General features: G+C 40.1%; 1 long non-coding RNA gene across 1 annotated transcript in view; it reads right to left on the bottom strand.

Moving 5' to 3' along the window:
* Positions 1 to 1,076: 1,076 nt before the first annotated feature.
* The window catches only part of LOC133044519 (uncharacterized), a 34,581-nt gene continuing 14,393 nt past the window's right edge, over positions 1,077 to 21,264 (bottom strand). Inside the window, exons 2-3 of the long non-coding RNA XR_009689961.1 lie at positions 2,181 to 2,338; positions 1,077 to 1,185 (exon numbers count right to left, since the gene is read on the bottom strand). This is a non-coding gene — a long non-coding RNA (uncharacterized LOC133044519). The remainder of the gene's footprint in view (positions 1,186 to 2,180; positions 2,339 to 21,264) is intronic.

Genomic DNA, 21,264 nt, shown 5'->3' with positions numbered 1-21,264 from the left:
AATGATCCAGCTATTAAACGTGACTCAGCTGATGAATCGTACAAACCATGATTAAGGTTAAATTATATATGAGTGTATAAAATTAGCTTTCTTTACAGCTAATCCAAAGGTACAAAATACACTCACTTTCCTGATGTGGTGGGAAAATGTCTGGCATAGCCCTAAATGATATTTTGGCTTTGAGAGGTTATCATAGGAGAGGAAAGAGAGCAAAACAATGAAAAATTATGTATATTATAAGAATTTCAATTTTAAAAGTGTATGTCAAGATGAAAAAAAATTACATATGAAAAATGAAGTGTTAGAGATTGGTAGAAATTAAGTGGCACCAACACAAACAAAAATTGGTCCAATTCTTATTTTTAGCTTAACATTTTATTTATTTATTTAATTTTTATGTATGTATTTATTTTATTTTGGCTGCACTGGGTCTTCCTTTCAGCACCCAGGTTTTCCCTAGTTGTGGCGTGCAGGCTGAGTTGACCTGTGGTACCCAAACAGGATTGATATGGGTAAGCAGATTCTTTACCACTGGGCTGCCAGGGAAATCCTTCAGTTTAACATTTAAACAGGCAGTTGCCTTAATACTGATGTCAAAAGGAGACTGATCAGAAAGGACATGAATGCATCTACTAACTTGAACATGAAAGGCTCACTCTTGAGAGAAAATGCAGACTTCGTCCTTCACACATTTTAGGCCCAACTCTAAAAATTATATCAAGAAGAAGATTGAAGGTCTCATGCTTTGCAACGTGACCTGGGCAAGTCTTCTTACCATTTAGGGCTTCAGTTTTTTCACAACAAAATGAGGAGTCAAAATAAAATCTCTCTGGAGTTTCCCAGAACTCCATGTTCTCAGGCTCTACAACTTTGGAACTGAATGAGATACATTTTATGAAAAAGTAGCAGAGACTGGCAAAGAAAAAAGTTCTATTGCTTCCAAACAGTGACTAGCAAGAAAGAATGAAAACCAGCATCGCTAATTACTGCCAGGCCCAGGGAACTATAAACTACAAAACAATCCAGGCGAGAGATCTTCCAGGATAACCACTTACATGTTGGAAACCTTTGTCAACTTTGGGCTCCATCCTTCTTCCCAGATTTTCTCATTTTCCTTCTTCAGGAGGCAAAGATGCTTAACAATGTCTATGTTTTCATGAATATTTTACAGAAACATTCTTGGGCCTGTCATTTGAAAAGGAAATATAAATATTTAGATGTTATACAGAAGTGCCTGAAGTCTGGAAGTGTGGAAACATGTTGAGGCTTGGATTGTCATAGTTAACTCATCTTATAAGGAATAAAAAAGAAAAAAGATTCTCCCAGGGTAGACAGTATTAAATGAAAAGGGACATTTAGGCAATATTCTTTAGTGGGTTTTTTTTTATACTGCCAATCTTATCTTTTAGGGTTGTTGAGAAAATAGGCAAATGGAAAAATCATAGAAGTGTTCAACTGTGTGGGATAAAAAGAATACAGAGATTGAAATGGAGCAGGACCCTACAGTCCTTGTCTCCCACCTCCCACTGCAATGTTACTGCCTATCTTTGGTCTGTGGAGGAACTTTAACCAAAGAATAAGTTTGATCAGAGAAGTGAGAAAATGCTGAAATAAAGGAAAACAGCCAAAGAAGACCAGAGAATAACATGGTAATCATTAAGCAAAGTCAAGGATCTGTAGTCCTTCTCAAGGACTACATAGATAATATTCTGAGCCATATAATATATAATATAATATAAATATATAAATATATATTATAATATATATATAATAATATAAATAATATTCTGAGCCATATCCTGTGAGCTGTCTTTGTAGACACTGAAACCCCACTCAGTGGAGAAGTTAGCTATACGATGACCAGACTATAGCCATGACAAAAACTGCCACAATTCCAAGAAGTGGCCTCAAAGAAATGGGAACAAACCAACCGTGGAACTGAAGACTAATTGTACCTAAAATAACAAAGATGACCCTGGTCAGACCAACACCGACCAATATCAAGATGACTGTCAGAGCTGGTTGTGCTGTTTCTGCCTGGAGCCCTCTACCTCAGTCTATAAAATCTTTTTTTCCCTGATTGTCAGGGATGGAGGAGTCGGCCTTTGGACAGGTGTCTGGCGCCCCTCCCCCACCCCTTGCCGGCATCCAAAATAAAGCAAACTTTCCTTTCCACCAACCTGGGCTCTTTAATGGCTTTTGAGAGGCGAGCAGCTGGACCTACATGGATTGGGTGACAAGATGACTGTCCTCACAAGTCCAGAACGTTGTAGAGAGCTGGATTTCTCCTTTACTTCCTGGGGCCAGGGCCCATCAGCCCCTTCCAAAGCTGGGAACTCTTGAAAGGTGAAAAGTGAAACTGTTAGTCATATCTGACTCTTTGCAACCCCATGGACTGTAGACCACCAGGCTCCTCTGTCCATGGGATTCTCCAGGCCAGAGTACTAGAGTGGGTAGCCATTCCCTTCCACAGGGAATCTTCCTGACCCAGGGATTGAACCTGGGTTTCCTGCACTGCAGGCAAATTTTTTACCACCTGGGCCAAGGTGGCCATGTACTAATGAGGCCAGAATGAGGGGGAAGCAGGAATTTTATCTTTATCTCAGACAAGGATCTACAGATCATTGAATCCACAAGCCCTGCAATTTGGTCGAAGTTTCCATGGCATTGACCCAGATATTCTGGTTCATAAAAGTACTAAATCCTTTAATGAAACAGAATTAAGTTAATATGATTTATGTCACCCATGATGCTTTGTAGCGATCTTGATTAAAGGAAGATTGTAAAATAGCTGCAACCCTCCCTCGCTCATTTGCATTTGGTTCAAAGAAAATGGCCCAAATGGAACTAAATAGGCATTGAAGCACAAGAAAAAGATTTTTTTCCCTTTTTATGAAGCATGAACACGAAACAACTTGCCAACAATTTGCACAACATTATTTTAAGACTAGAAAGCGAATTTGGCATTACAAAACCCCTAAACTCATCATGCTAATTATGTTTCTTCTGAACAAGGAAATTTAATAATCTCTGTCACTGAGTACATCGATCTCAAACTTGGTACTTTAAATTATTCCTGTCTGATGGTGTTGAGTGGTGCATATTTTAAACACGTTTGTTTGTTTTTTTACCTCAAAGGAAGAAAAAGGATAGAACTACCATTTGTGTGTTGTCTTAGGATGTTTGTTTTATTATCCTCATTATACAAATAAAAGAGTGAAGCTGAATGTCTCATCTTAATATTAGGAAGAAGTAAAACAGAAATTCAAGCCCATTACAGAAATTACAGCCCAAGTCTGTAAAGCCCACCCCTTCCCACTTTGTCAGGCTGCCTTGTTTTCTCTTTATTTCTCTTTATTCTCTTTGTACAGAGAATATTTCAACTGACTCAAATACTCTGCAAATCCAGAAATGGTACTTTTGACAGAAAATGCTAATCTTGCTAATACATCAATTCCTTGGATGTGATTATGGGTTTGTTAATACCTCTCCCTGTAAAACGGTGGTATGTTCCCCTCAGGTTGAGTAAGGTACAATTTTCCTGCGATTACGTAATTTCAGGTGTCCAGTGAGAGCAAGTAGGCAGAGGATATATGAAAATCATACCATATTACTTGCAAATTGCTGTTATGAAAAGATGACTGGTTGATCGGAACTGATTACAAGAAGCCTATCAGTCTCTGTGTCTTTATCTACTTACCTAAATTTTCAGATGTGTGAAAAAGAGCTGATGTGAGAACTTTGAGAAATTCTAGAAGAAATGCTAGTGAAAGTTTAGAGCAAAGATCACACAGATTGCTAGACCAATGTGTGACACTATGGTGATGAAGAAGAGCGGAGAAAGTAGAAGGAAGAACAATGATTGGCCTAAGAAGAAATTGTATAAATGTTCCAGGTACAATGGGTCAACAAGCTATAATCAAAATGGAACAGCAACCCATAAAAAAACCTAAGTCAAAGCTGCGGCCTGCTATAAAGGTAGGTATTATTCTTGGACCATGCATTCCTCTCATTCCATCTGATATGAATATTTTTTTCCTCTTCCAAAGAAAACAGTTTGCTAAAGAGGAATCTAAGTCTTTTGAGTCATTATCATCAAATTTCAGAGACATTTGACGAAATCTTGTATCTTCCAAAACCTCTGGCTAACAGACATCTGTAGATATTCTTTCAACAGTTCAAGAATTGGACTTTTGAAGTATTAATCTAAGATGATTTTGCTAATTGTGCTTCTAATGAACTAATAGAACATGAATATGTAAATGCTAATATTGTAATATTATGTGAATAACGACTGAGCTCTGTAATGTTGTGTGTTGTGATGAATTCTGCTAGCGTTGTAATAAACTCCTTTTCAAAGCATGGTGTTCCTGAGGGCAATTCACAAATGAGATGTGGATTATACAATATGGTAACCCTGGAGCCAAGTTTAGTCTGGCACCTACAAGATGCTCAAAGATCATCTGTTGAATGAATAAGAGGAATAAGAGAAGAAGAAGAGGAAAATACACAAAGCTTAACATTGTAGCTTATGATTTTAGAAGAAAAATGAGCAAGATATTCACAAGTCACAGGAGCTGTACTTATTTATACTGCATGAGCTTTGGACAGTGAAACCACTGCCTGCATTAAGAAAAGGTAAGTGCTAAGCAAAGAGCTGGGTAAGGTCAATGGCCAGAGACCGATTCCGCACTGGAACATGCCCTGCGGTACCTGGTGCGCTCCTATCTTGTATGCAAAACTTTGTATCACAACAGCTTGCTTGCAATTCCTCCACTGTCTGTTAAAATTGCAAATGGCTTTGTAAAATTGGCAATTGTCCCTGGAAGAATAATTATGAGGTATAAATCACTAATATTTATGGTTTACAACTGTAACTAAATGAAAGGTCTTTTATATTCTACGAAATCTAGGTCCAATAATATAATAGCAGATGTTCTAAATGAAAGGCTTTTAGAAAGAGAATAATTGCTTTAAATGACTTCCTATCAAACTCAAAAGACTCCTGAAATTTTGATACGACATTAACATTAGCCTGTCATTTTAATTCACGTTGACAGACAAATGCTAATGGATAAATACTGTGTTCTCTAAGCATGGTGTATTCTATAAACACAATGCGTTCTCTAAAATGCAATGGCACATCCCAGAAGGTCTCAAGAAGTATGAAATGTGTGTTTAATTATTTGGTAATGACAATGAAGCCAAGGAAGTGGAGGGTCTTCCCTGGCCTCTTTATGTCTCCTCAAGAGATTCTTAGCTTCTTGGTGGCTTCAGCAAGACTGCCTGGGGGCAGGATTCTTCCTCTGGAGACAGTTCTGAGGCAAGTGAAATTCAAGCGCTTTCCTATGGTTCCTAGAAGTAGGAGGAGAATATTTCTCTTGTCCTCCAAGCTTTTGAGCCCATCTGGGAAACATCATGTTTGTCATAAGAGAAGAATGAGGTTTCTGTGAGAATCCAGTGAAGGAATGGTGGCCTAGAGACAGCAGGAGGGATGAGTGGATCAGAACAAGGGAAATTTTTTAAGTCTTTTTTTTTAAACTAAGCCGGGTCTTAGTTGTAGCATGTGAGATCTTGCATCTTCACTGTGGCATGTGGGGTTTAGTTCCCTGATCAGGGGTGGAACCTGGTCCCCTGCATTGGGAACACAGAGTCTTAGCCACTGGACCACCAGAGAAGTTTCCAAGGGCGCTTTAGAGTTCACCTTTTCCTATTTCATTTTATAGTGAAAAAATACCTAACATGGTATTTACACTCTTAATGAAATTTTAAGTGTCCAGTACATTGTTGTTGACTAGGATACCAGGTGGCACAGAATCTCCAGAGCTTATTCATCTCACTTCACTGACACTTTATGCAGTAAGTCCCAATTTCTCCCTCCTTCCGGTCCCTGGCAATTGCCATTCTACTTTTCCATTCTTTGAATTTTGCTATTTAGATGCCCAAGTGGAATCATGCAATACATGTTCTGTGATTGGCTTATTTTACTCAGTATAATGTCCCCAAGGTCCATCCACGCTTTCACATATTGCAGAATTCTCTCCTCTTTAAAGATGACTTCCCTGGTGGCTCAGATGGTAAAGTGTCTGCCTACAATGAGGGAGACCCGGGTTCGATCCCTGGGTTGGGAAGATCCCCTGGAGAAGGAAATGACAACCCACTCCAGTACTCTTGCCTGGAGAATCCCTTGGATGAAGGAGCCTGGTGGGCAATAGTCCATGGGGTTGCAAAGAGTCGGACACGACTGAATGACTTCACTTTCACTTTTAAATAATGAATAATATTCCATTGTATGGATCGACCACATTTTCTTTGTCCTTCCATCTGTTGGTGGACATTTAGGTTGTGTTTACATCTTTGCTTTAGTGACCAACATAGCATGGTGAAGGGGAAGTGCTCAGGGCCCCATCTGTTGACACAGAAGGACCTGTAGGAGCCTGGGAACCTGTTGTATTTCCTGTTTTCATGGTCTCCTCCTGGCTACACCAAGCAAGGAAGATGCACAGAGAGCAGAGACAAGCATCGGCTTCCATTTTCACCAGCATTCATTTTAGCAAGTGGTCCAGACTGGTAGCTCAGCTGGTAAAAAATCTACCTGCAATGCAGGAGACCCCAATTCATTTCCTGGGTGAGGAAGACCCCCTGGAGAGGGGTAGGCTACCCACTCCAGTATTCTTGGGTTTCCCTGGTGGCTCGGCTGGTAAAGAATCTGTCGGCAGTGCAGGAGACATGGGTTCGATCCCTGGCTTGGGAAGATCCCCTGGAGAATGTAATGGCTCCCCACTCCAGTATTCTGGCCTAGAGAATTCCATGGACTGTATAGTCCATGGGGTTGCAAAGACCTGGACAGGACTGAGTGACTTTCACTTTTGCTTTCCAGAGAGGATAGATGCAGACTGTCTGAGGAAAGTGACAAACGGTTCCACGGGGAAGATGGAATCTAAAGAAACAGTTTTTCTTCCTTTCCCTTGTACCTTGGGAGCGAGGGTTGAATTACTTTTCTGACTTGATTCACTGCCACTGAGAAGTTGGTTAAAGGGCTCTCTGTCTAAACATTTGTTTGATGTCCTTATAACAATAGGGGCTTCCCAGGTGGCACAAGAGGTAAAGAATCCACCTGCAATGCAGGAGATGGGAGTTTGATGCCTAACTTGGGAAGATCCCCTAGAGAAGGAAGTGGCAACCCACTCCAGTATTCTTGCATGGAAAACTCCTCTGGACAGAAGGGCCTGGTGGGCTACAGCCCGTGGGAACACAGAAGGTCGGATGAGACTGAGTGCGCACGTGTGCAGACACACACAGAGCGATAGAAGGATGGAAAGAAAGGACTAGAGTCACAGACGCATTCTCTTCTCATCGAAGTGCACATACATGGCAGGGTGCCCGCTCACTCACTGGGGCAGCTCCCGGTCTGTCTGTCAAAACCTACAACATTCCCCGTGGCCGACCCATCAGTATTTGCACATGATTATGATCACCTTTCTCATGATGCTCTTTCAGGAAAAAATTCCACATCTGATTTGAAGCATTGAGGGAATGTTCTCTTGCTCTGAAAAGCAGAGAGCTTGCTCCTACCTCTGTTTTCCAGAAGATCACACTCAGGCCAGCATCCCCTGCCTGGGAGACAAATTACTGTGCTTTTGTAAACAGTCAACAGTCATTGTGCCCAGTAGTTATTAGAGAAAGCATCCAAGGCTCACATCAGACAGAGGTGGGCATGGCCAGAGTTGGGCACCAGGAGTCAAAATATCTGGTTTCAAATCCTAACAATCATTTTTTTCAAAGCCCCCACAAGGAAAAAAATGTCACTTTCCCTCTGTCTGCCTGGGTGTCCACATCTACAGATGATATTATTGCAGGCTTCCCAGGTTGTGCTAGTGGTAAAGAACTCTCCAGCTGATGCAGGCGATGTAAGAGACTTGGGTTCCATCCCTGGGTGGGGAAGGTCCCCTGGAGTAGGGCATGGCAACCCATTCCAGTTTTCTTGCCTGGAGAACCCCCATGGACAGAGGAGCCTGGTAGGCTACAGTCTGTAGAGTCACAAAGAGTCAGACATGACTAAGGTGACTTAGTACACACACGCAACAGATTTTCTGGGAAGAATATGACAACTTGAAAACTGTGTGTAAACTGAAAATATCTAGTCAAAAGCTTTTTATTACTATTTTATCCTAGTGATCATTAGGACTCTGATGGCTAATGTAATACTGTATTGATCGTGTGTTTAATTTTTTCTCTATTTTATGAGGCTTTGGCATCTTGGGGCCTTGTGAACCAGAGGAGGGACTGCCCCTGCCTTGTTCAGTTAATTCCTGGGTAGAGTAAGAGACTCACCGTGTGTGTCCCTTTGACTTGCAAACCAATGAGTCATGAATCCAAATCCCCACCGGCCTCCATTCATCAGACTCCTGCTCTCAGGACACCACTCCCCTGCCCTCAAACACCCCAGGGCCAGGCACTGGATGAGGAGGTAGGGGCCATCTATACACCCTAGGGCTTGTTGAAATTATCCAACATAAAGCTGTTCGGCTTGCTTACTTTTCCTGTGAGATGCAGGCTCTCACCCCTGCGTTCCTCTCCCTCCCTCCCCCTGCCTCCTGGCTGGCCCTGGTGCTTCCCCAGCTGGCCCTCCACCGCACACTGTGCCTTCTGTTCCCAGGGAATCTGTGCCTATAAACCTATTCCCTCACGGCCATCATTTCTACGTCTATAGGTCTTAACATATCAGATCAAAACAAACCTCAGGTACATCTCAAGACAGTTGTCCACATGGATACGCTTTGAAGTGAACAAACCCAGGGAACGGAAAGCACCATGGCGGTGAGTTTAGAGGCTGCTTCACCTTTCCGGGCAACTGGCTTGGAGCAGATGTAGGTCAGTGCTCTCTACTGCCCTTTAGAATCACCTGGGAGACTTTTAAAATATTTCTTCAAACATTTTTTTCACTTATTTGGCTGCCCCAGGTCTTAGTTGCAGCATGTGGGGTCTAGTTCCCTGACCAGGGATGGAACCCATGCCGCTTGTATTGGGAGTGTGGACTTTTAGCCACTGGACCACCTGGCAAGTGCCAGGAATCACCTGAGAGATTTGAGGAACTGTCCCTTCTCAGAGCAGATGCATCAGTACTTCTTGGTGTGGGGTTTTTGTTCTTTTTTTTTTTTAAATTAAAGCCCCTTCCCATGAGTTTAAGGCTCAGGCAGAATCCAGACCTCCTGGGGTGGGTCTTCTGTGAATTTTTCTAAAGTTTTAAAATACTTTATTAAATAAACCCTGAAGGATCTTCTTGTGGGTAAAAATATCTGAGAAAGATAAATTAGACGTAGAAAGCTCCAAATATTAGGTCATCCAGACTAGTTCCTGTGGGGTGTAAAAAGAATACATTTACCATACTTTTGAAATGAAGTGGGAGGCAGGCAAGGGTTCTTCCCCGTATCTGGACCAGTTAGAAAACTACCACGCCCTTAACTTAGGATGGTGACATGATGTAATATGGCCTTTTGGGGCTTCATTTTGGCCTCGAGTGGTTTGATGGAGAGATCAACTTCAGTGATATATAATTCAGTGCCTTGTATCTGGCCCTAGAGGCTGCTGCGATCGCTTATACAATGATTTTACTCATGAGGGGAAAATTAATTGCATCTTCCTCAGCCAGTTGCTCAGTGCTACAGCTTCATTGGCAAAAGCCAGAACTCCCCTTAGGAGACCCAATTTCAAGTTAATATATAGTAATGCTGTACACGGCTTTATTAATCCAGAGGCAGGTGCATATGCAAGCGGAAATCAGTGGGCCACGGGCTGGAGAGGTTCACTCTGGTCTGGCTGGTCCAGGGGCCAGCTGTGTGATCTTGGTCAGGCTTCGCCTCAGGTTCTGTCCCTAAGTGTGGAACAGGGATAATCACATATGCCTCTCTGGCACGCATAATAAAAACATATGAGATAATGTCTTAGTAAAAATTGGAGAGCATGACCATAAAGCAGACACATACACACTCATGTATGTTGTCTCTCCATGTACATTATCAGTCTAAGAAACAGGAAATTATAATGCCCCCCATTATAATTCTACTCCAACCATTATCTTTAAGAAAAAAACCCTTTCTCCTCCATGGAGCTGCTGGGAGAATCGCTCCTCTTGTCCCCACAGTCTGTGATGGAAAAAAGAACGTTTTGTTCCTTCGGCAAGGGTAGCTAAAACTCCCTGTGTTCTATGCGAGTGACCCCATCTAGGGCTCCCGGAAGACCTCAGACATGTTTCCAATGTTTGGACTCCATTGAATCCCCGTTGTGTATTCATTTCCCTACTAATCGCAGTGGTGTTTAATTGTTCAAGCCACGTGGGTTCCAAGGGAAATTGAATCCATATGTTTCCGATCATTTGCACTGAGCTCATCAAATGGCTGTTCTGTAAGCGCTGTTTGCTGTCCAGGAAGAATCCCCAAGTGCCTCTTCATACACCATTCTACGCTTTTCAACATCTTGGAAACAGGAAGCAAACTCCACCATTGACATGACTATGATTGCCTCCTCTTCCCAAGCCTTGTAATGATCAAAGTTTCTCTCCTTTTCATGGGAGCCGGACAAGAAGGACTCTTCTAGAAGGGCTTCCCAAAGTAGTTTCCACAGAAGTGACAGAGTAACAAGTGAATTTTAAAAAATGAAGCAAACATTCCTCATTGATTTTTTGAGACCTTAAATGGGAAAATATGTGAAGGTGAAAAGTTTTCCTAGATTTGTACATTCAACAAATATTTAGCAAGTATCTATTATACTACATGCCAAGGCATAATTTTAGATACTAAGCATGTTGCTATGAAAAGGTAGCCTGTCCATGTGAGGCATATATTCTATGGAGGATTTCCCAAACATATTTAGATCATGGAAACTGGTATTCTGAAAAACACTTCCTAGGAAATATTAATTCATAGGGGATACAAAATGTAGTCCAGTTACTGGGGTAAGTCCAAGTACTCCAGAATATGTGCTCAGATTGAAAAATATGATGCCAATTCACTGTCTTAGGATACATTCTGTCACAGAGAGAATGAAATAAGGTAAAATATTATTTCTGATTGTGTGTCTGCAACAGGCTTCCCAGATGGCGCTAGTGGTAAAGAATCTGCTTGCCAATGCAGAAGATGCAAGAGACATGGGATCTTATTCTTGCCTGGAGAATTCCGTGGACAGAGGAGCCTGGTGGGCTACAGTCCATGGGTTCACAAAGAGTTGGGCACGATTGAGCGACTGAGCATGCACGTGTCTATAAGGTGTTTCTGAAAGAGACAAGCCTTTGGCTTCAGCAGACCAAGTAAAGAAGATGGTCCTCCCAAGTGTGGGCGTGCATCACCCAAGCCACTGGGGGCTGGAAAGGGGTACAAACATGAGGGGAAGGCAAATTCACTCTCTCTCTTCTTGAACTGAGGCATCTCTATTTTCCTGCCTTAGACATTTGCAATCCTGGTTCTCAGACCTCTGGACTTAATGGATCACTCCACTGGCTTTCCTGGATCTTTGTATATGCTCATTAGTCAATTTCTAAAACAAAACTGTGTTAAGCCTGGGAAAGAGAAGAGTTCAAACATCTTCACACTGATTATGAGTTCTAATCCCAGCTCTGCCACGAGCTCTTTATATTATCTCGAATCACTTTGAGATAAATCACTTCGAGATAAAAAATTCTCTCGAGACTTCCTTGGTGGTCCAGTGGTTGAGAATCCACCTTTCAAGGCAGGGGACGTGGGCTCCCTCCCTGTTTGGGGAACTAAGATTGCGCATGCTGCGGGGCAACGAAGCCCATGTGCCACAGCAAGACAAGTCCACGTGCTGTGACTAGAAAGCCCATGCCCTGCAACAAGGACCCAGTGCACCCCCCCAAAACCTTTTTCTCATTTGATTCCCACCTTACCCCTTTTTGCACAAAGACTTGTTTTTGTCTAGCTTTAAAAATGATGGTAACTTTTCCAAAAGATCACAGGGTATTACATGGAAGAATCAATAAAAGTGACCAGAATGCAGTTTGAAACTATAAAAGCATCCTGGGATGGTTGGGCAGGCATTCTGGAGGGCTGTGTCTGGTCATCATGTTGCTACAGGTGTCATTCAGCCCAGCCCAGCTCAGCCTTCAAGGCTCCAGAGCCAACATGCCTTGTGACCTCAGGTGAGACAAGCTTTCTGAGCCTCAGTTAATTCTAAATCCCATCCATTTAACTTTGTTCAAAGTCACTGAATAAGTAGAAATTTGCAATTAAGTTAGCAACTTGTAAATAGATGTGACATCGACCCAAATGTTTAACTTTGAGGGAAAAGGACTGTTTGGATTCCCCATTTTATACGCCGTGGTGGCATAACAGCAGGTTCACAGTAAATACTGGTTGATCAGTACATGAATGAATGTATGGATAACCAATCACCTATTTTAAGTACCCATTGACTCAATTTCCCAAGTCCTAGCAGTAAGACTGAGAGTAAGGATCTCTGTTGTGTGCTAAGTTGTTTTAGTCCTACCTGACTCTCTGCGACTCTATGGACTGTAGCCCATAGACTGTAGCCTACAGGCTCCTCTGTCCCTGGGATTCTCCAGGCAAGAATACTGGAGTGGGTTGCCATGCCCTCCTCCAGGGGATCTTCCCAACCCAGGGATTGAACCGAGGTCTCTAATGTCTCCTGCACTAGCAGGTGGCTTCTTTACCATCAGTGCCACCTGGGAAGTCCAAAGATCTCTGTTAAAGACTGGCTATTTCCAAGAAAACTCAATTTTTTTTTTCCCTGTCAGGGAGAAGAATAATCAACTTTGCTATATCTCCCCATCTGTGATGGTTAATTGTCTGTGTCAACTTGTCTGGGCCATGATGGACCTAGATGTGTGGTCAGACATGCTGGGTGTGTCTGTGAGGGTATTTTTTGGATGAGTTTAGCATTTGAATCATGGGCTCAGTCAAGTAGCCAGCCCTCCCTTAAGTGGGTGGCTGGACATCACCGAATCAGTTGAAGACCCAAATGGGACAAAGATGCTGAATAAACTCAGCATCTGTTTGATCCTCTGGGCAAGTACCCTGGAGGAGAGAGGTAGGCGTGATGATTAGAAGAGGGCTTAGCACTTTATTCAGGCAGAGAGGGACGGAGAAAGGCCAATTGCAGCCCACCTTTGATCCTTTCTCTGCTGTTAAAGGAGGGATCTGTAGCTCACTGCTTCATCCTCCCAAGTTTACATCATTAGAAGTCCAGGATGACCCTTAACTGTGTAATTTACTCCTAATGTTCAACTCCTAATTGCTTCTACTCCTTTAGCTCAAGAAAGCACGAATCTGCAAGCGTCTTCCAACTAACAAGCTGAGAGGTGCAAATACCTCCAGTGCAATCCCTGAAAACCACACCAATAAACATTTTAAGCTTAACTCTCATTGTGTCAAGGCAAGACGACCATGACAGCTCTCTTTAGATAAATCCTTGCCACAGATATTTGTTCCTTTTATCCAACCGAATATATTCTATCTTGTATTATTTGTGGGTTTATCACATTTTTTAATTCTGACTTTCCTAAACATTGAAAATTCAGTCTATTCTATCTGCATCCCTGCCCTGTTTCTGGCCTGTGATGATATTGGTTAACATTTAAGGAAACTATATGGTGTGTTAGATCTTGTTCTAGACCCCCTACATATATTAACACATTTAATCTTCACTAAAACTCTTAAAGAGACACAATTTTCATACCCAGTTTACAGAAGAGAAAACTGAAGAACAGAGAGGTTTCCATACCTTGCTGACTCAAATTAAAAAAATGGAAAGTAGTTTTGACTCAGTTTGATATCACAACTTATTTTCCAAGATAATATGCAATAAATTCTCCTGCTTAGTTCTCCTTTAGAGAAATTTTTGTTGAATAAATGTTATTGAATGGACTAAATTAAATTACTGGAGGAAAGCTTTTTAAATAGATACAAATAATTTTCCCTCGGAGGAGTTTCTCCCAGAATGAGAGAGACAAATCAGCATTATTTTGAACATGAGCATCATTCTTTATTTGGAAAGTCAGGCCACTGGATCTCTTTCCTAAGGCTTGCATATTTACACTATTTACTTTAACACAAATCATCAAATGCTTTCACTCATTTTTTTTTTTTTTTTGCCTATTTTATTCTATTTTGCTTCATTGGTATTTTTAGTCTCTCTTAAGGGAGCTAGAAAGGCTTAACCAGTAAAGAGTTAAAGCCTCAGCTGACAGTTGCCAGATGACAAAAGAACGATTCCACCCGTAGAAACCCACTCAAAACTGAGCCCTAGTAATTGATTTAATAACGGCTGATAGGGATGTGGATACAAAGAGGCTGCATATGCTTTTGTTGCTTTCCCCACTATCTGTGATGCTCTGTTTGATAGCCAGTGTGACAAATTACAGAGAGACGGGAGTAACGGTAAAGGGAAAAGAAACACCATTTTGATAATACTGACAATTACCCAATCCCATCCTGCAGGCCTGTCATGAGTCACAGAATCCTGTGATATACACATTTTATCTGTACACCCTTTGAACTCTGGGATTTCACCCCATTATTAAACACCCTCAATGGTGCCAATGGAGCCATTTGCAATTCTGATAAGAATCGGAGCAGAAGAATATCTGGACCAAAGGGACAACCCTCCTCCTTTTCCTTGGAGCGTGGGGGCCTGTGTGAGGACTCTGCTCTGTTATTTCTAGAAGACCTGGGTAGGATAGTCTCATTCCCAGTGTGTCTGACCCCAGCATCCATCAAAAGGTAATCAGTAGACCTTAGTCTACTTAGTCAGCAAACTAAGACCTCTCTGCCTCTCTGGGAGGACCAGAGAGGCTGTGCATTTACTCAGCTGGGGATGGGAAGTGATGCAGGTCAGAGACACGCCCTCTTCTTACAGAAATGTGGCTTCTGTTGTAAGTGGGTTTAAAATCTCCTACGGTGTCTGTAGTCATTTAAGAGTATAGGGCCTTAAAAACACTCCAGATTCTTAAGATGTGTCTTTTTATAAATGCACATCCTTGCTTCAAAAGCCTTCTTTCAAAAGGCTTTCCTTATAAAAACACTCTACTTCCCTGGTGGCTCAGATGGTAAAGAATCTGCCTGCAACATGGGAGACCCAGGTTTGATGCCTGGGTTGGGAAGATCCCCTGGAGAAGTCAATGGTTACCCACTCCAGTGTTCTTGCCTGGAGAATTCCATGGACAGAGGAGCCTGGTGGGCTACAGTCCGTGGGGGCGCAGAGTCAGACACAACTGAACGACTCTCACCTGCATAATTTCCCCAAACTGGTGCTTTCATTATAGCATTTGATTTACAAATCCTAACTCACTACCCACATTTCAAAATTCCACAGAATGCATACAGGGAAAAAGAAATAAATACTATTTAGTCATTTTGTGAGTAAGGCTGCATTTCCCATACCCTAAGAAGTGTGTGACCTCCATTTCCAGACTTGCTGGGGGAACTTTCCCATAATGAACTTGAGCAGCTGTCAGAGACCAGTGACAATTCAGAAAGCAGAACATGTTTCCTGGAATTTAAGAGATCCATTTTTAATCTCAACATAATACACATGGCACTAAAATCTGCACTGTATTAGATTTATCTGAATAATAAAATAATGAGTGACTCTAATGAATAATTGTTACCATTAATAATTACCATTATTGCTAAATTGGTTTTATCACTGCCCACTTCACATTTACACCTAATATAAAATATGATAAGATTAGATTTTAAGAGGCAAGTAATAATGATAATAATATAGTAATGTCCTTGAAGGATGTCATTATACCATAGAGCAGATATCCTGTTGCTCAGATAATAGCTACCTTACACATATTAGCATAGAGCGCACCATATTCTCCAAACTAGAGAGAGTTGAATATGAAGTGCCTGGCTCTGTTCCCACCTACCAAAACTCTAAGGGTACTTTCCTGTTTTCAAAATAATAATTAAAGTCTCATTTTGGGGACCTAGCTCATATACAAGAGAATTTATTGCTACAAAACTGTTTTAATAGCTCCCCCCTACACACACACAAAAAAAAAAGAAAGAAAGAGGAAGAAGATAAGGAAAGAAAAGGAAAGAAAGCAAACAGATTTCACCAAGAGATTACAGGTTGAATAAATGACAAGATGCTTCAGGATTTAGTGCACTTATTTTTAAAAAGTGATTTAAAAAAGAATAAGAGGGACTTCTTTGGTGGTTTAATGGTTAAGAATCTGCCTTCCAACGCAAGGGATACAATTCCATCTCTGGTCAGGGAACTAGGATCTCACATGCCGTGAGGCAACTAAGACTTAACACAGCCAAAAATAAAGAAATAAATGTATTTTTTTTAAAAAAAGAAAGTTATTTAAAACATATAGTATAATCTCATTTTAAAATTTTAAAAATAAAGAAGAATAAGAGCTGTAGGTATTGACTGTAAAAGTTGCATAGTATATCTGTAAGTAACAATATAAGCATGTTTCACAGCAAGTGGTATATGAATATCTCATTTTTGTTGAAAGTGAAAAAAGAAAGATGGGAATTAAAAAAAATGGAGAGAGGGAGGGAACAGGAAGGAAGGAGGAAGGAAAGAGGAGAGGAGAGAAAAGGGTCACCTATCCATTCACAGGAGCACAGATATGTGTGTATTGTGGGGGAGGGGAGCACTGAGTAGATGCTTAATATTATTCTGGGTATGGAATTTGAGGAGGCAAATTTGTAGGCAACAAGCTTCTATCCATTGACTATCTAGTTTGAAATGAGGGGTACTTACACTACCTAGCTGATATCATCCTTTACAATTTACAAAATACACTCAAGTGAACATTTAATTTAATCCTCAGAGCAGAACCCTCAGAATTATTTTGCTTCAGAAGAAGGAGTAAGTGACTGCAATCATCACCCAGCTCCATCATGAATAAAAATTCAACTTTGATTTGAATCTATCAGATTTAGAATAATGCAATGCTGTTTCTACTGAGAAGAAGATAGATTTCACATGGGGTTCTGTATGAAGAATATATTTATGAAATGTGCAAAAATCACCCTAAGTATTAAATTCTATAAATAACAAAAGTAAGAATAGCACATGATTCATCCTGGGTATAAGGAATCTACCAAAAGCAAAATGTTTTTGGTAGTTCTGTAGGCTTTATAAATGATGATAATTAAGTCTTGGGCTCATAAGGCAAATGTCATCAGTTGCCTGGATTATAAAAACCACTCACTGTCCTTAATATAGTTTGGTACAAGTGACATTTCTGAATGCAGGGCTTGGGTGAAAATAAATGGCTCTAGGCTGTTGTAGCTATTTCACTTTTCCAACTACAGCAGACTCTTTCAGGAAAAACAACATTTTAGACAGGAAAATGGCAATACACTGGTTGATTCTGTTAGAATATAAAGTACATCGTTATAATTCTTTTATTTGGGGGAAAGATGTATCATAGTACTGTCTTCTGTTATTGGCCTGTGGTCTTGACTTATGTTTGCAATGACTGATGTAGGTGATTTGTAGGTTCGAAGCTTGTTATAACGCTGTTTTGTTGCTGGTGAAAGGAAAACAAAAAGGGACCTTGGACGGCAGTTATCTACTGGTGATGGTAGGAGTGAAATCCCGTTTTCCTGACTCAACTCACACCACTTTGTGTCTCCCTTTGTGACCCATTGGTCATATTCATGGCTTTATTAACAGTGACCAGCATGGAACCTGGCTCAGGAAAGACATTAAAAGCATCTGTTGAATAAATGAATGAATGGACACTAGAATATTCTGGCTAGCAACCCCATTCCAATCACCTGGTCTGAACTTCAGATGTTACACATAGTGTAACTGTGGTCTGAAGAGGTGGCTTCCAGTGTTGTGCTGATAAATAGTAACTCAAGGTCTTGTCAAGAGTTATAATGGGCTTATATGAAACCAGGTGTGTGAAACCTTCACAAATTGTAAAGCACTCTAGAGTTGTAAGAATCTTTCATTCAATACGAAAATTTAAAAAAAAATTTGCTGACATTTCAAGCCATGATATCTTGTTTGTTGTCTTCATAATATGTACATGTCAAATATCTTTAAGTAGAAATGACCTAACTTTGGAGGTGGGAGGTTAGAAAAATTCCCTTGGCATCCCCCACCCCCAGTTTAGATAATTCCCCAGTGACCTCCACCTCAATCTAGTAGTAGCTGAAATTTATAAACTTTTAGTTTGATTGTGAGAAGGAAAGTTGATGATGAATCTCTTTGGTCAGGATTCTAAATAATTTATGTAGATAGTCCTCCCTTGATACGATGTGATGAGAGTGGTCCTTCACCACTGTGTATTTCCTCCCCAAAACCCATAACCTCAGTCTACTCATAAGAAAAATATAAGACTAATCCAAACGGAAGGATATTTTACAAAACATGTGATCAGTACTGCCCAAAGTTGTCAAGATCACTGGAAACAAGGACAGCCTGAGAATTTGTCACTGACCAGAGGAGTCTAAGGAGAACACGGACTGAATGCAATGTAGTTGCCTTCTGCCTAACAGAAAAGTAACATTGGGAAAAACCGGTGAAATTCCTAAAAAAAAAGTGTGAAGGTTAATTAATACCAATGTATCCATTCTGGTTTCTTAGTTATGACCAATGCTCCATACAATGTAAGATGTTAAGAGTAGAGGATGGCTTCTCTGGAGACTCAATGGTTAAGAATTCAACCGCCAGTGCAGGAGACATGGGTTTTATCTCTGATCTGGGAAAACCCCACGTGCCACGTGGCATTTAAGCCCATACACCACAACTACTCAGCCCGTGCTCTGGAGCCCAGCAGCTGCATATGCTGGGCCCACATGCTGCAACTACTGAAGTCTGCACCTCCTAAAGCCTGTCCTCTGCAACAAGAGAAGCCACAGCAAATAGAAGCCCTCACACTGCAATTAGAGAGTAGCCCTCACTCTCCAAAACCAGAGAAAAGCCTGAGCAGCAATGAAGACTCTGCACAGTCAAAAATAAATAATAAATTAAAAAAATAAAAAAGAGTAGAGGAAACTGGGTGAAGGGTATACAGGTACATTTTGTACCATTTTGCAAATTTTTGTAAATCTAGAAGTATTCTAAATTTGAAAAATATCTTATTAAAAGATGAAGGATGTTAGTGTTAAATGTCTAATCCAACCCAGTTTTCTCACTTGTGAAGATAAGAAACACGGGACCCATAGACACTGGCTAAGTTTAAATCATTTTTGTGATTTCAAAATTGTGCACACACTTTAGTTCTACCCAAGTGACTTACTTTCCCAAGGTTTCTGCTTCACAGAATAAATAAGGTAAAACAGATTAGTTTTTAGATTTTATTATATAGCTTGTTTATTATTGTTAGTTTTTATACTTTGAGAAAAATTGGTGTGCAAAATTACAATACATATAGGTCAAGGAATGTTAATCTACTTGCTAAGTGCTTTTTTGCTTGTTTTATAAAAGAATTCACTGACATTTTTTAATAGCAAGCTTCTAGGTGCAGCTAGTGAATTGTTTACCCACTTTTCCACACACACTTTTTACATGTAATTTATGCCCAGAGTATTATTCTAATATCAAGCTGTTTTTAGATTTAGATTTTCAACCTTATTTTCCCTTTTAAATGTTTGTTATTTAAAGTAAGCAAGTTATTTGAAATATTTTAAGATGACATTGAAACTTCAAATAGATATAGAGGAAAGGACTTTTCTTAATACTAATTTTTTTAAGGCATAAATTAAAATCCCCAATGCTAGTCCAAGATTTCTAGTTTTTAATGAAATGTCATGTCTACCCTTACTCTGTCGCTTCAGCTATAGAAACTTAGAAATCAAAGAATTACTGTGGAAACATTATTAATTCAGGCCTTTAATTATATATGTTGGTAAAATCCGTGATCTGGACTCCTTTGAGAACTAGCAAATTTAAATGGATTCCCTGGTGAAAAAATAATAAAATAATAAAATATGGTGCGCATAGGGTCATTCAATGTACTTAGGTTACACTGAATTTTTAATCATTTCACCTTCCCTCTGGTGATTGGAAAGTATATTTTATCACTGCAGCCAATAAAAGCAATTATTTCAGTCTATATATGTCTTGAGGTCTAAAGTGGATTTCCTGTAGACAGCATGTATATGGGTCTTGTTTTTGTATTCATTCAGCCAGTCTGTGTCTCTTGGTTGGAGCATTTAATCCATTTACATTTAAAGTAATTCTTGATGTATATGTTCTTATTGCCATTCTTAATTGTTTGGGGTTGGTTTTGTAGGTCTTTTTTCTTCTCTTGTATTTCTTGACCATTTAACATTTAACATATTTTGTAAAGCTGGTTTGGTGGTACCGAATTCTCTTAACTTTCGCTTGTCTCAAAAGCTTTTGATTTCTCCATCAATTTTAAATGAGATCCTTGCTGGGTACAGTAATCTTGGTTGTAGATTTTTCCCTTTCAGTACTTTAAATATATCCTGCCATTCCCTTCTGGCCTGCAGAGTTTCTGCTGAAAGATCAGCTGTTAAGCCTATGGGGTTTCCCTTGTATGTTACTTGCTGCTTCTCCCTTGCTGCTTTTAATATTCTTTCTTTGTGTTTAGTCTTTTAGTTTGATTAATAAGTGTCTTGACGTGTTTCTCCTTGGCTTTATCCTGTATGGGACTCTTTGTGCCTCTTGGGCTTGATTCACTATTTCCTTTTCCATGTTGGGGAAATTTCCAACTATAATTTCTTCAAAAATTTTCTCAAATCCTTTCTTTTTCTTTTCTTCTTCTGGGATCCCTATAATTCAAATGCTTGTGTGTTTGATATTGTCCCAGAGGTCTCTGAGACTATCCTCAGTTCTTCTCATTCCTTTTACTTTATTCTACTCTTCAGAAGTTATTTCCACCATTTTATCTTCCAGCTCACTGATTTGTCCTTCTGCTTCAGATATTCTGCTATTGATTCTTTCTAGAGTATTTTTAATTTCAGTAATTGTGTTGCTTGTCTCTGCATGTTTATTCTTTAATTCTTCTATATCTTTGTTAATTGATTCTTGCATTTTCTCCATTTTGCTTTCAAGGTTTTTGATCATCTTTACTATTATTCTGAATTCTTTTTCAGGTAGTTTGTCTATTTCCTCTTCATTTATTTGGACTTTTATGCCTCTAGTTTGCTTCTTCATTTGTGGGGTATTTATCTGCCTTTTCATTATTAATTTTTTAAACTTATTGTGTTTGAGGTTTCCTTTTCCCAGTCTTCAAGGTTGAATTCTTTCTTCCTTTTGGTTTCTGTCCTCCTAAGGTTGGTC

This window comes from Dama dama, chromosome 23 (genome assembly GCF_033118175.1).
Source record: "Dama dama isolate Ldn47 chromosome 23, ASM3311817v1, whole genome shotgun sequence".
NCBI classification, from domain to species: domain Eukaryota; kingdom Metazoa; phylum Chordata; class Mammalia; order Artiodactyla; family Cervidae; genus Dama; species Dama dama.
The sequence above is the reverse complement of the archived record's forward strand: the minus strand, read 5'-3'. Positions and strand labels throughout refer to the sequence as shown.